Genomic DNA, 12,067 nt, shown 5'->3' on the forward strand with positions numbered 1-12,067 from the left:
GTGCTGGGCTAAGTGGAAATCCATAAGGAAAAACACTGAAACTTGACATAAGCCATATGCAAAATCAATTCCAGATACATTACTGATCTAAATTTGAAAGACAAGAAATGATAAACCTTCTGGAAGATATTAAGTATAGGAGAATATATTCATGATTTGGTACAGAGAATGATGTGTTAAACAAGACACAAAAAAAGCATTAGTCATAAAAGGGGAAAAAAGCTACTCAAACTGCACTAAAATTAAGAAATCTCGTTTTTTGAAAAAAAATCTCATTTTTTCAAAAGAAATCTTTGAGTTAAAAGGTGAGCCAAAAACCAAAGATATTTATAACATAAAACTCACAAATGGTTGAAATTCAGATAATACGAAGATCTCCTACAAACCAATAAAAAAAAAGAAACAAAACTCAAGAAAATGGGCAAAAGACTTAAACAGGTGACATTTATCTTATTATTATACATTTGGATATGGGCCATATTCAAATGGCCACAAACTTATAAAAGATTCTCAAATGACATTGGTTATCAGGGAAAGGTAAATTAAAATCCAAGGTGGCTTAAAAAAATGTGACTGTCAATATCAAGTGCAGTGAGGATGTGGGGCAATGGAAAACCTATTAAACTGTTAATAGGAGTGTAAGTTGGTAAAACCACTTAGGAAAATAGTTCGAAATTATCTACTACAGTTGGAAAAAGACCTACCATATGATTCAGTATTTCTACTTCAAGATATATACAATAGAGGAATGTATACAGTTGTACGGTAAGACACACATATAAGAATGTTCATGGCACTATTATTGGTAGTAGTTTATTGGTAGTAGAACTGGGCACAAATAACTATCATCCATTAACAGTAACAAGCATAAGTGAATTGTAAAATATTTATATTATAAAATATCACATAGCATTAAATATAAATAAACTATAGCAAAAATATAAATGAATCTTACAAATGTGACGTTGAGAAAAAACTAGACACATATACACTATATAAATATAAACAAATACTGAAAACAACAGAAATTAAACTATAGCATTTCGGGATGCAGCACGTTTATGCACTGAAGCTATAAAGAAAAATAAAGATGTAAATTTTATAACAGCTGGGTAGTGGTTATTTGTGAGGGGAGAAAGGAGTACCGATTGAGAGGAGAGACAAAGGTTTCTGAGATGATGTCAAAGTTCAACATCTTGAACTGAGGAGACGTTACACTGGGTTTTCCTCTATGATAATTAATTGAACCATACACCTATGTTTTGTGCACATCTCTCTATGTGCTATATTTTTAAAAGTTAAAAAAAATAAAGAGAATAACTACACCAATTATTCCTGGAGGATAACATCGACCAAGTGCTGACCTGCTAGGTATGGAACTGCCATTTAATTTTATCGTCTTTTTTAAAAGGCAAGGCTGTCATCTAAGTTCTGCTCAGCTTCAGCTAACCCTCGCTGCTATTACTGAACAAAGAACCCTTAGCATGACTTAGAGCTTACTAATCCAGTAAGGCCTGTCAACCTGTCATTTTTCTTTGATGAAATTAGAAAGACAGCTAGACACAGATCATAGAGCTTCTTAAATGCCAGGTTTAGTTATTTATATGTTATTCGGCAAGTCGATGTTTCTATTTTTCCATGTTTCTCAGATCCCAGATCCCTTGTATTAAATATGCCTGGCATGTTCGCCAGAAATTTCGTTTCCAAATTAAGTCAATTAGAATTTTTGGAGATAGGAACCTAGGCAAATATATATTTTTTAAAACATTTTATCTCAAACACACAAAAGTTGGGTTCAACTGCAATAAGAAATGTGATACCATGAAAGATTTTTTCAATTAAGGAGTGATACATTCCCAGTTATGAGACACACTGAAAACCTTAAAAAGTAGACAGAGTTATTTTTGTCTACTTTTTACTTTTAATGAAGCTGAAGGAAAGAAGGTTACTCATAACATTAATTGGCAAGTTTGCTTCCAATGGCAAGCAGTGATAAATAAGTGGTCTGCAAGTTATTTGTTAATCAGAAATAATAAGGGGATCATTTCATAAACCATATAAATGTCTGACCAATGTACTGTATATTCGAAACTAAAAATAAAATTAATTTTTTTTTTTTTAAGAACTCTGGTTGATAGATGGGCAGAATTTTTTGAATACAGAAGCTTGTACTTCAACCACCTACATTCCTAAAATACAAAGCCAGGGTTGAGAATCTTTGTTTCATTCATGATGTGCTTTATAGTTAGATGGTAGACCACCTGGTAAACAATTATTTCTGTTATCTCTTGAGTGACTAAAGAATGGAAGCATATGAGAAAGAGTGGCACAATTATGGTATGGAGGGGTTAACTATTTCTATAACTAGGTGTATAGAAGAAATGCAAAATTTTATGTTATAATAAAATGCTAAAAGTTATATTAATTTTCAAGTTTATTTTGTAAACATTATTACGCGCTCATGACTTTAAATATGTTTTCCAGATTAGTCATGCAAGTAACCTCACTGGCAGAGGGTCAGCTTACTCGCTCTCAAAATCTGATGTGTATTTCAGATTTGGGACTCCCTAAAGGAGAAAGGCAGGGAAACAGGAAAATAGAATATCAAAAAGCAGATATAATTTCAAAAATGCCCATGATAGTGTTACAAGAACAAACAAAAGAGCTACTATTGGCCATCTTACTGTAATGATAGTTAATTACAATCCTTCTTAACCAAGGACAATTTTCCATCCCAAAAGATATTGGCAAGGTCTGAAGACATTTTGGTTATCACAACTGGGGAGAGTGCTACTGACATCTAATACGTAGAGGTTAGGGGTGCTGCTAACCATCCTACATTGCACAGATGGGCTCTCCACATAAAAAAAAATTTACAGTCCAAATGTCAATGATGCTCAGATTGGAAAAATGATTAATAGAAACAGTCAGTCTATAAACACACTCCAAAAGGAGAAAAACTACATAAATGTAAAGAAAGGTCATCTCATGCAAAAGAAAAGTTTAACGCATGTTTTTAAATTAGTTTTAATGTGAGAGTGAATTGACATATCTAAGTATGCGAATCTCAGTTTCATTTGTTCTTATTAAGAATACACATGATAATAGATATGTATTACTTGTTATCTATATGATGGACGGTAGAGGTTAGAGTCATGAGTAAGCTGAACTAAACCAGAAAAACCAAACTGTATTATAAATAAGAAGAGTGGTCAGCAGAAATGATCACACAAAATAGTCAGGTAGAAACAGGTTTTAATGGTGGATTGCAAGACAATAGTTTAACCAAATGTCTGTAAGAAAGACTACTGTGCAGACTTAGCAATTCTAGTCGGAGAAATCTCTGCGACTCTACTAATTACAATGAGGTACTAATAAGACACAGTGGAGTAAATACTTTCTGAGGCATCTATAACCAAAATTTAATGGGTAAGGGAGCAAAAAGTGGGGACACGAGAAAAGGAAGGAATTTAAACGTCTTGTGAAATAGCACATGAACCTGTACTAAGCGAGGAAGATACACCACCCAGTATAGGCTGAAGTTGAATTTTATTCCTGGGTTAAAACTGGGTCTTGTTTTCAGACCAAGAATCAATTAGTTAATAAATGGGAACTGACTATGTTGGCTTGAAAGAATATTATTATTTGGCAGGTGGAGTGGGGGGGGCTACTATTCAAGGGGATGAATACAACTATTAATTTTGTAAACTCAAATATCCAGAGTATCAATATCTTTGTAATGATTTGTGTCAGTGTAACAATAACATTTGTAATCATCCTGGTTTTTTGTGTGTGGATATTTGATTTCTTTTAAGAGGATGAAGCCCTGAAAAGATTCCTTACATTAGATTCCTATTTGTAACGACATTCAGAATTTACCTAGGGTTTAATTGACTTAAATGGTTAAATATTAGACTTGTAAATGTGTATTTTTATTCATTAGAAATGTAAGTAGTATATAAATATACAGGCAATTTGCTTAATGATTTATGAGCTTAATAAATTGAGTGCTAAACAAAGCAAAGCAGAGGTGAATGCTCTTTTCCACACACAACAGTGTCTCAAACCTTACTCATGGCAATAAGGAATAGTCCAGGTACTATAAACAATGGCCCACAAGTCAAATCTTGCCTGCTGCCTGCATTCGTAAAACTTGTGAGAAAAGAATGGTTACCACATTTTTAAATAGTTGAAGAAAAATAATAGCATTTTGTGACATGGAAATTACTTGACAATTGAATTTCAGTGTCTAAGTGTGTTATTCAGTGAGCTACTGGAACACTGCCATGCTCGTTCCTTTACATATTGTCTCTGATTCTGCACTGTGATGGCAGAGTTAGCTAGTTGAAACAGAAACTGTATGCTGACGAAGCCAAAGTATTTACTATGTGGCCCTTTTCAGGAAGTTCACCGAGCCTTGGGGCAGCAGTTACAAGCTTGGGCTCCTGGACAAGACAGACTGGGTTTGAATGCCCCTATTGGCCATGATACAGGCCATTTTCTTAAACTCTGAGGACCCCAGTATCTCCATCTGTGACATGGTAACAAATTTAGTGACTACTTTAATGAGTGGCTGCAAAGAGTAAACATGTAATACATGTAGAACACATAGAAGAGTGTCTAGAAGTAAGCAGTCGAATGAAGGTCCCTGTTAGCACTGACTAGTACTGGGCTCACTTACTGCTACTTCCGGAGTGATTGTTTTGGGGTACACATGCTATCTGCTTGAGAATATGCAACTTCAAAAGTCACACACTTAGCAATAATTGTAATTTAAAATTTACATACCTTCTAAAGTTCAGACCCCTGGCACAAAGCCATACCTTCTAAAGTTCAGAACTTGTCCTGAGCCACAAAGAATTATTAGCAGAGGGGAGATTCAGGGTGCGGTGGAACCACACAGGCTAGGAGTGAATTATAACCCTTCCCCTAGCAATGTGGCTTAAAGCAGCTCAGTGTGTCTTTATGAGCATTGTTTTTCTCATCTATATAATACAAAATATTATACCAAAATCACAAACACATACACAAATGCCTGGACATGCTGAACCTCAATGGATGAGACCCAAATATTTACAATTTTAACTGCAAATTAGCACAACTGTTAGCGTTGGAGAGATCAGAGTTCTGGTAACACATACACCTCAAGGTATTTTCACTGCCAAAGTAATGAATTTCAACTCAGTGAATATAAGAAATATTCATTTATTAAAAATACAGTATGAGGTAGAAGATGGGTCAAGCGTAAAACTGGCTAGGCACATGGAAATGAGGTTACGTACCCCTAAGGAGGGGGTACAGGTTCCAGCCAGGGAAGATGGAGAGCTGTAACCTCAGGGGAGGGAGAGGTCTGCATTATATTTGGGGGCCATGATGGAGTGGCCCCAAAGACATTCATTCCCAGGTGATTGGCAAGTGAAATCACCTTGATTGACACCTGGCTGCTATATAACTTTGCCTAGTGTGCACGTGCTTACCCAGAATTCAGTCTGTTATAAATGGATTCATGAATTTCCAGGCATAGTCATGATATTATAATGATGGTATTATGAGGTTGAAGTTATGGGCAGTACTTTCTGCACATGCATTTATAGCTAGTTTGGGCCAGCAGCTTTTATGGCCTTTATGCTCTAGGATTTGGGGTAATTTATAACCCTAAAAGGGAGATATTTCTGGGAGGTGCTTAAGAAAGGTCAAGAGAAGTTTCTATGGTTACAGAGCTGGGCTCCTCCCTATTCCTTTGTTCCTCTGTCGCTCATGTCTGACTAGCTACCTAACACAACCACTATGGAAAACAGTATGGAAGTTTCTCAGAAAACTAAGAATTGATCTACCATATGATCCAGCAATCCCTCTACTTGCTATTTACCCAAAAGTCTTGAAAACATTTATCCAAAAAGACATATGTGCAACTATGTTCACAGCAGCATTATTTACAGTGGCCAGGACATGGAAGCAACCAAAGTATCTTACAATTGATGACTAAATAAAGAAGCTGTGGTACATATATACAATGGAATATTACTCAGCCATAAGAAGAAATGAAATAATGCCATTTGCGGCAACGTGGATGGACCCTGAGATAATCATGCTAAGTGAAATAAGCCAGACAGAAAAAAATGAAAACCACATGATATCACTTATATGTGGGATATAAAACTAAAAGCAACAAACATACATGACAAACAAACAGAGACTCATGGACAATGGACTAATAGTTACCAGAGAGAAGGCGGAGGGGCATAGATGGAATAAAAGGAGTCAAATATGTGGTGACAGAAATCTAACTATGGGCGGTTAACACACAATGTAATTGTGTGTGTGTGTGTGTGTGTGTGTGTGTGTGTGTGTGTATAAACACTCACTGTTGAATTGTACACTTGAAACTTACTGGATTTTGTTAATGTCACAATAAATAAAAAATAATTATTAAAAAAGTTCTATTAAAAAAAAGCTAAACATGTGCTTTAGGTATACACGTAGACAGGGCTGAGAATCACAAAATTAAAACGTTTACGTGAGATCAGGAGTGCCAAACTCCTAACAGAGGACCTGAAGCAACTACTCTCCCTGAGCCCAATACTTTCTAACATTCTGAATATCATCCATTTAGGGGTAATGAAAAACTTGAAGCTGGACTGGTTGTTTTTATCCCAGAAAATTTGGAAGAATGATTTCTGTGCACTAACAACAGGCATTAAGCAGACCTTCCATACTGCAAAAAAAAAAAAACCCTCTATCTACTAGACAGAATTTTTAAAGATTTTTTAATAAGAACATGGAAATCCCAATCAGCCCTCCAACAAAATTAAAATACAGAAAGTGAAATTAAAAGTATTCTATAATAAATTAAACTTTTATTAAAAAAAAAAGTAACTGTGAACATATAAACAAGCCTGTGGGGTACTACAGTACAGCCAGAAAGAAGATAGATACATTTTCCAAAGTACCCATGGGCCAATGAATTTCATTATTTTCAAATAAATTCTTGATAAAACTCCACTGAGTTGGAAAGTTTTGCTGAAAATATTTCTGGACAAAAATCCCAAAAATCAAAAAGCTTCATATAGGAAAATCAAGCTTTCCTTTGAATTTGGAACTGTCAGAGGAGTCCCAAGGGAATGCTGGTTATAGGTGGAAATGGTTCCTGGAGTCGCCGGAGTGTGTGTGTGCGTGCGTGTGCGTGTGTATGTGTGTGTGTAACACGACACAGCTCAGACACGACAAAGTTCTTTCTCAGATGGCTGTTCCCTCAAGATAGGACTGAGATGGTGGGCAAAGGGATGGGGGTAAGGGGATGGGGTTAGAACTAAAAGAATTCTAAAATGCCAATTCTTTTAAATTCTATTTTGGCTGATTTTGTGCTATAATGGGCAGTTGATTTCTAAAAATCATATTTTTTCAAAGAGTTTTAGCAAAAGGAAGACTAAATGTAATGTGCCTGTACTCGTAAACAAAGAAAACAACTGTGGTATTTCAAAAATGCTAAAAATATCTACTTTTATGAAATAGTAACTATTTCACTACAAACCTATTTTTCACTAAATACACATGTTTCCTAATCCTAGAGCCTCCTGGGAAAAGCAGTGTGTTCTCTCCGGGTCCTGCAAGACTCCAGTGCTCACGAGAGAGATTATGGGGAATGGCTTCACTCCATCTCCTGGGATGAGTGGTGTCAGAGGTCATGTGTAGATATACTATCAGGCTTCCCCCCAGGCATGTTTAAGCAATTAGCCCCTACTTCTACCAGTTATGTGATTCCTCCTACCTCCAAACCCCCACTTAAGCAAGCATGGGAGAAAAAAAGGTGAGCCTACATTCCTGGTTTCCACAAATCTCAAATCACGAGAATGTGCAGGAGAGCCTAGCGATGTTCAGACAATTCAGAGTCCCAAAAGGCCACAGGATGGGAATGTGGCACCCTCGGCTTGGAGTCGGAAACTGTGTGTGTGAACAGTGTGACTTTCCTGTGTCAACTTTCATTGCTGAGGTAGCATAGAAGTGAGTAGCTGGAGAGTGTAATACTGACCACACTGGCTCCGAGGGAAGGGCCTTTGCTCCAGACCCCGCGGCGGGGGGGAAAAAAATGCCTCTATCTAATAGACAGAATTTCTTCAAAATCTCCATACTAGAAGACAAGACTCTTCCCAGAACCTTACCGAACAGTGTAAGCGATGAATAGCATTAAAAGTTTGAATAGAAGGGGTACATTCTCTTTAAGTGTGATATTTCTATCAAAATTAGACCCTTTCCCCTTGAGTACCGTTGTAAGCTTATTAACACTTTAAAAATCACTGGAGAACCTGTAAGGCAGTGCTTACATAGCCCCGCTGTACTCTAAATGGTCCGACATCAATACGAAGTCTCATTAACCTTATCACTTTCCAGTCCTTGAGCACAATGGGATACGTCAGGCAGCTGCCACTGTCTATGTGCTCTAATGCATAAACTTAATGGGCTTGGAGAACAAGGCTTCCAGCAGTGCCATGAGCTATTCAGAGGTACTTTTCAGCTAGCAAATATGTTATTCTGAACCATCCAGCTATTACTGGAATGTATGGAGCCTTTAATTTGGTTTAATGATGTTTTTGTAAGGGAGACTTTAATGAAATTTAGACTACATTTCAAAAGTCCAAGAAAGATAGAAAGGGCTCTCCTTCCCACACAGCCCTAGTGACATTAAACAATGCCATTTGATAATGTCCTCGCTTTCCTCCCAGCTGCTACCTAACTGGTTTTGAAAGATAACTTCACCTTGTGGATTCAATTGTGCAAAGTCAAAGGAAAAGTTCCAAAATAAACTCACTTCTCTTGTAATTATTGTAAGAAAGAGAAACTTTTTCAACTGAACTTAATTGCCAGAGATGTCTAAAAGTTTCTTCTGAGAATAGAAAAAAAGAAATCAGGATATTGGACAAAGTACTCTTATACTTGAGAGCCACAAAACCATTATAACCATCCCTATCCCCACCACACCCCATAAATATAAATCTCATTGATACAGTATTCATGCTTCAGAGATGTTGAATACAAGAGCGAGAATGACCTTGTAAAATGGTGTAATCAAAATTTAGGTAGGAAATCAACCTTGCAGTTAAAATAATACTCAAAAAAAAAAAGAGAAAAATTTAGACTGAATCTACAATATGGGAAAAGATATTCATTTTATGCTACTTGTTCTCTTAGTGGGTACCACCACCATTCTTCAGGAAAACAACTCTTATTTGTAAAAAACACCAAAATACCTTTTGCTAAAAGAAATCGGATTGGGTGTAGCCTCAAAGAGCTGGGCCAAGGAAGATCAAAGCCAGGGTTGGTCTTAGGCTGATTATTAGTCAATATTGTGTACTCTATTATTGACAAGTCAGTGCTGAAATCCAAGAGCACCTGCATCACCAAATAGCATTTCCCTTACTTACTAACTTGTAAAATCAGAAACAATTTTGGTGGTTACCTAACTAGGCTCTTGTTACCCTCTTCCCCACAGCATATACACTAACTGCATGCTTTTCTACTTTCTCTCTGACTGTGGGTGCTACTTCAAGGCAAATAATTTAAAGAGAAATTTCTGGACTTCTATGACTCTCACTATATCCAATCAGCTATTCAGTCATCTTTTTTTTCAATTTTCTTCTTTATATGTTCTGTAAATTTTCCTTTCTTTCCATCCTACTACCCAAGTGCAAACTCATTCTGTCTCACTCAGGCTACAGTACTTTGACCATTGGGCTGGGATATTCTCTGTTTGTCCCTTTGCATTCATTTTACCCATTATTCACTCTTTTCTGTGCTCAGAGACGTTAACTTCTACAGATAGCAGCGACCAGTAACCATGTTCACTGGCTTCTCTTCCAGTTTGCCAATGAGAGTCAGCAACAGGAGGTCAGGAAGGAGGAGGAGAGAGAAGTGAGCATACCTTTATAAATGAATTCTATAACCATATAACATAGCTTATTTTGTTAATACTACATTATTTTTATGTTATTTAACATATGTATAATAATTTTGATCATGTATTTATATCTAATTATATTCTATAAATAGAAATGTGTGTATTATTATATAAATAAATCTGCAATTATAGATAAGTATATGTGAATCTATATCTATATCTGTTAGAGAAATGGGATCAAAATATTTTGGAAACGTCAGCCTTAGTGATGGAGAGTTAAAGACAAGAATAGCCCTGAGTTGGTGATTGTTGTATCTGCACTTGAAGTTTTTGTTTTGCTATTTTTCTACCTTTGTGTACATTTGAAATTTCCTAACGAAAAGCTTCTTAAAGCAAGATATTTCTGCAATTATAGCTATAAGAAGTTAAAGTTGTAAATGGAGAAATAATTCAGATTTTCCAAATAAGGAAGAAAAATGCTTTGGGGCATCAGTAAAACAAAGATCCAAAGTAAGTTCGTCCTTCACCATGAAGGCTCCCTGAACCCAAATAGCAGGGTTTCTCTCACCACTGAATTCCTCTCAAACTCATCATCTAATTACTTTTTAGGACCTTAATTTTACAATTATATGTTTTTATACTTTCTTATTTTTTATAAACATATATGTTGTCACTTCAATTATGTTTCCAGCTCCTTGGGAGCAATCTTTGTGTTTCATGGTATGGTGTGCTCGCTTCAGGTCTTGTCTTCTCTCCCCATTCTCACTTGGCCCAAATAGATCCTGGTTAAATTCAATTCTCAATCTGAGCAGTTGAGAGTGGCTGGGAAGAACCAGTCACTTAGATGGCTAGTAAAGAATCTATTGCAGATTAAAGTAACTGATCTCAAATAGATTATGGTTATATTTACTTGGCTCTTTATCCTACTTCTCTCATGACTATTTTGTACTTTCTTTTTCTTTGAACTTCCCAATCCTCTTTGTTTATTCACACTCACAGCAGATGAACTTGCTTTCTATTTCCTGAAGCAATCAGAAGAAAACTTCAAAACAAGTCCTAATAAATTCATCTACTCATGTTTCTGCATTTATCACCTCTTTTGCTCTTGCTGCTGTGATCAGTAGCCTAGGTCAAACCTGTACCTGAACTAGATCACATCTTGTTTCATCTGCTCAAAACATAGCTCTCATGATGATCACTTATCATGTCTCTCTCAGGTTCATCTCTTCATAGCATCTGAGCTATGCTCTGATTTGTCACCTTAAAAAATGAGTCCACTTTGCCTTCCAATCCCTTTTATTTACTCAGGCTTCCAAGGAAGATTTCCCAAAATATCTGTCTATAATTGCTGAATATACTCCCTTTGAACCCACTCAATCAGGCTTTTACTTCCACTTCTATTAGGAAACTGTTATTAGCATCACCAATGATTTTTCAATTGCCACATTAAATGTTCGATCCTCCAGACCACATTTTCCCTGATCTATAAGCAACTTTGTCACAACTAATTACTCTATCTTTGTGACACTCTTTCTTTACTTCCCAGAAGACACATTCTTCTGGTTTCCAACTTCCTGGTCATTTTTCCTTTTTCTTCTTTGTTTGTTACTGTTTATCTGGCTCTTAAATATTTGAGTCCCATAGACTTCTCTCTTGTTTTTTACATATTTGTAAGACTTTAATGATGTCGTCCATTAAAAAGTATAAATTAGAACATTTTTAAAATAGGGAAAAGAAAACAACTGTTGTTTTATAATATAAATAATATTTTATAATATATAACACCCTAATAATCATTTATAATTTTTGCAGGTTATTTCAAGATTTTTACAAAATAAAAATAGCCTAATGCTTTTGTTATAGAAATAACATTCTTACTGTAATAAGTGTAAAAAGAGGAATATGTTAAGAAAGCAAAATCATCTAAATACTAGATGAGGTGGAGGAGGAAGAAAGGAAGAAAAAGAAGGTAGGAAGAGGAGGAAGAAAAAGAAGAATCACCATCATATACTCAAAACATCAAAATTTATCTCCAGCCCCAATATCTCTCCTCAGACTCCAATATCCAACTACCTACTCAACTTTCACTTGGGTGTCAAGTAAGTATCTTAAACTTTGCAGGTATAAAACTGAGTTCCTATTATTTTCCCCAGGTCTGCTCCTCTTACAATCTAC

This window comes from Pteropus vampyrus, unplaced genomic scaffold (genome assembly GCF_000151845.1).
Source record: "Pteropus vampyrus isolate Shadow unplaced genomic scaffold, Pvam_2.0 Scaffold53, whole genome shotgun sequence".
In the NCBI taxonomy this organism is placed as follows: domain Eukaryota; kingdom Metazoa; phylum Chordata; class Mammalia; order Chiroptera; family Pteropodidae; genus Pteropus; species Pteropus vampyrus.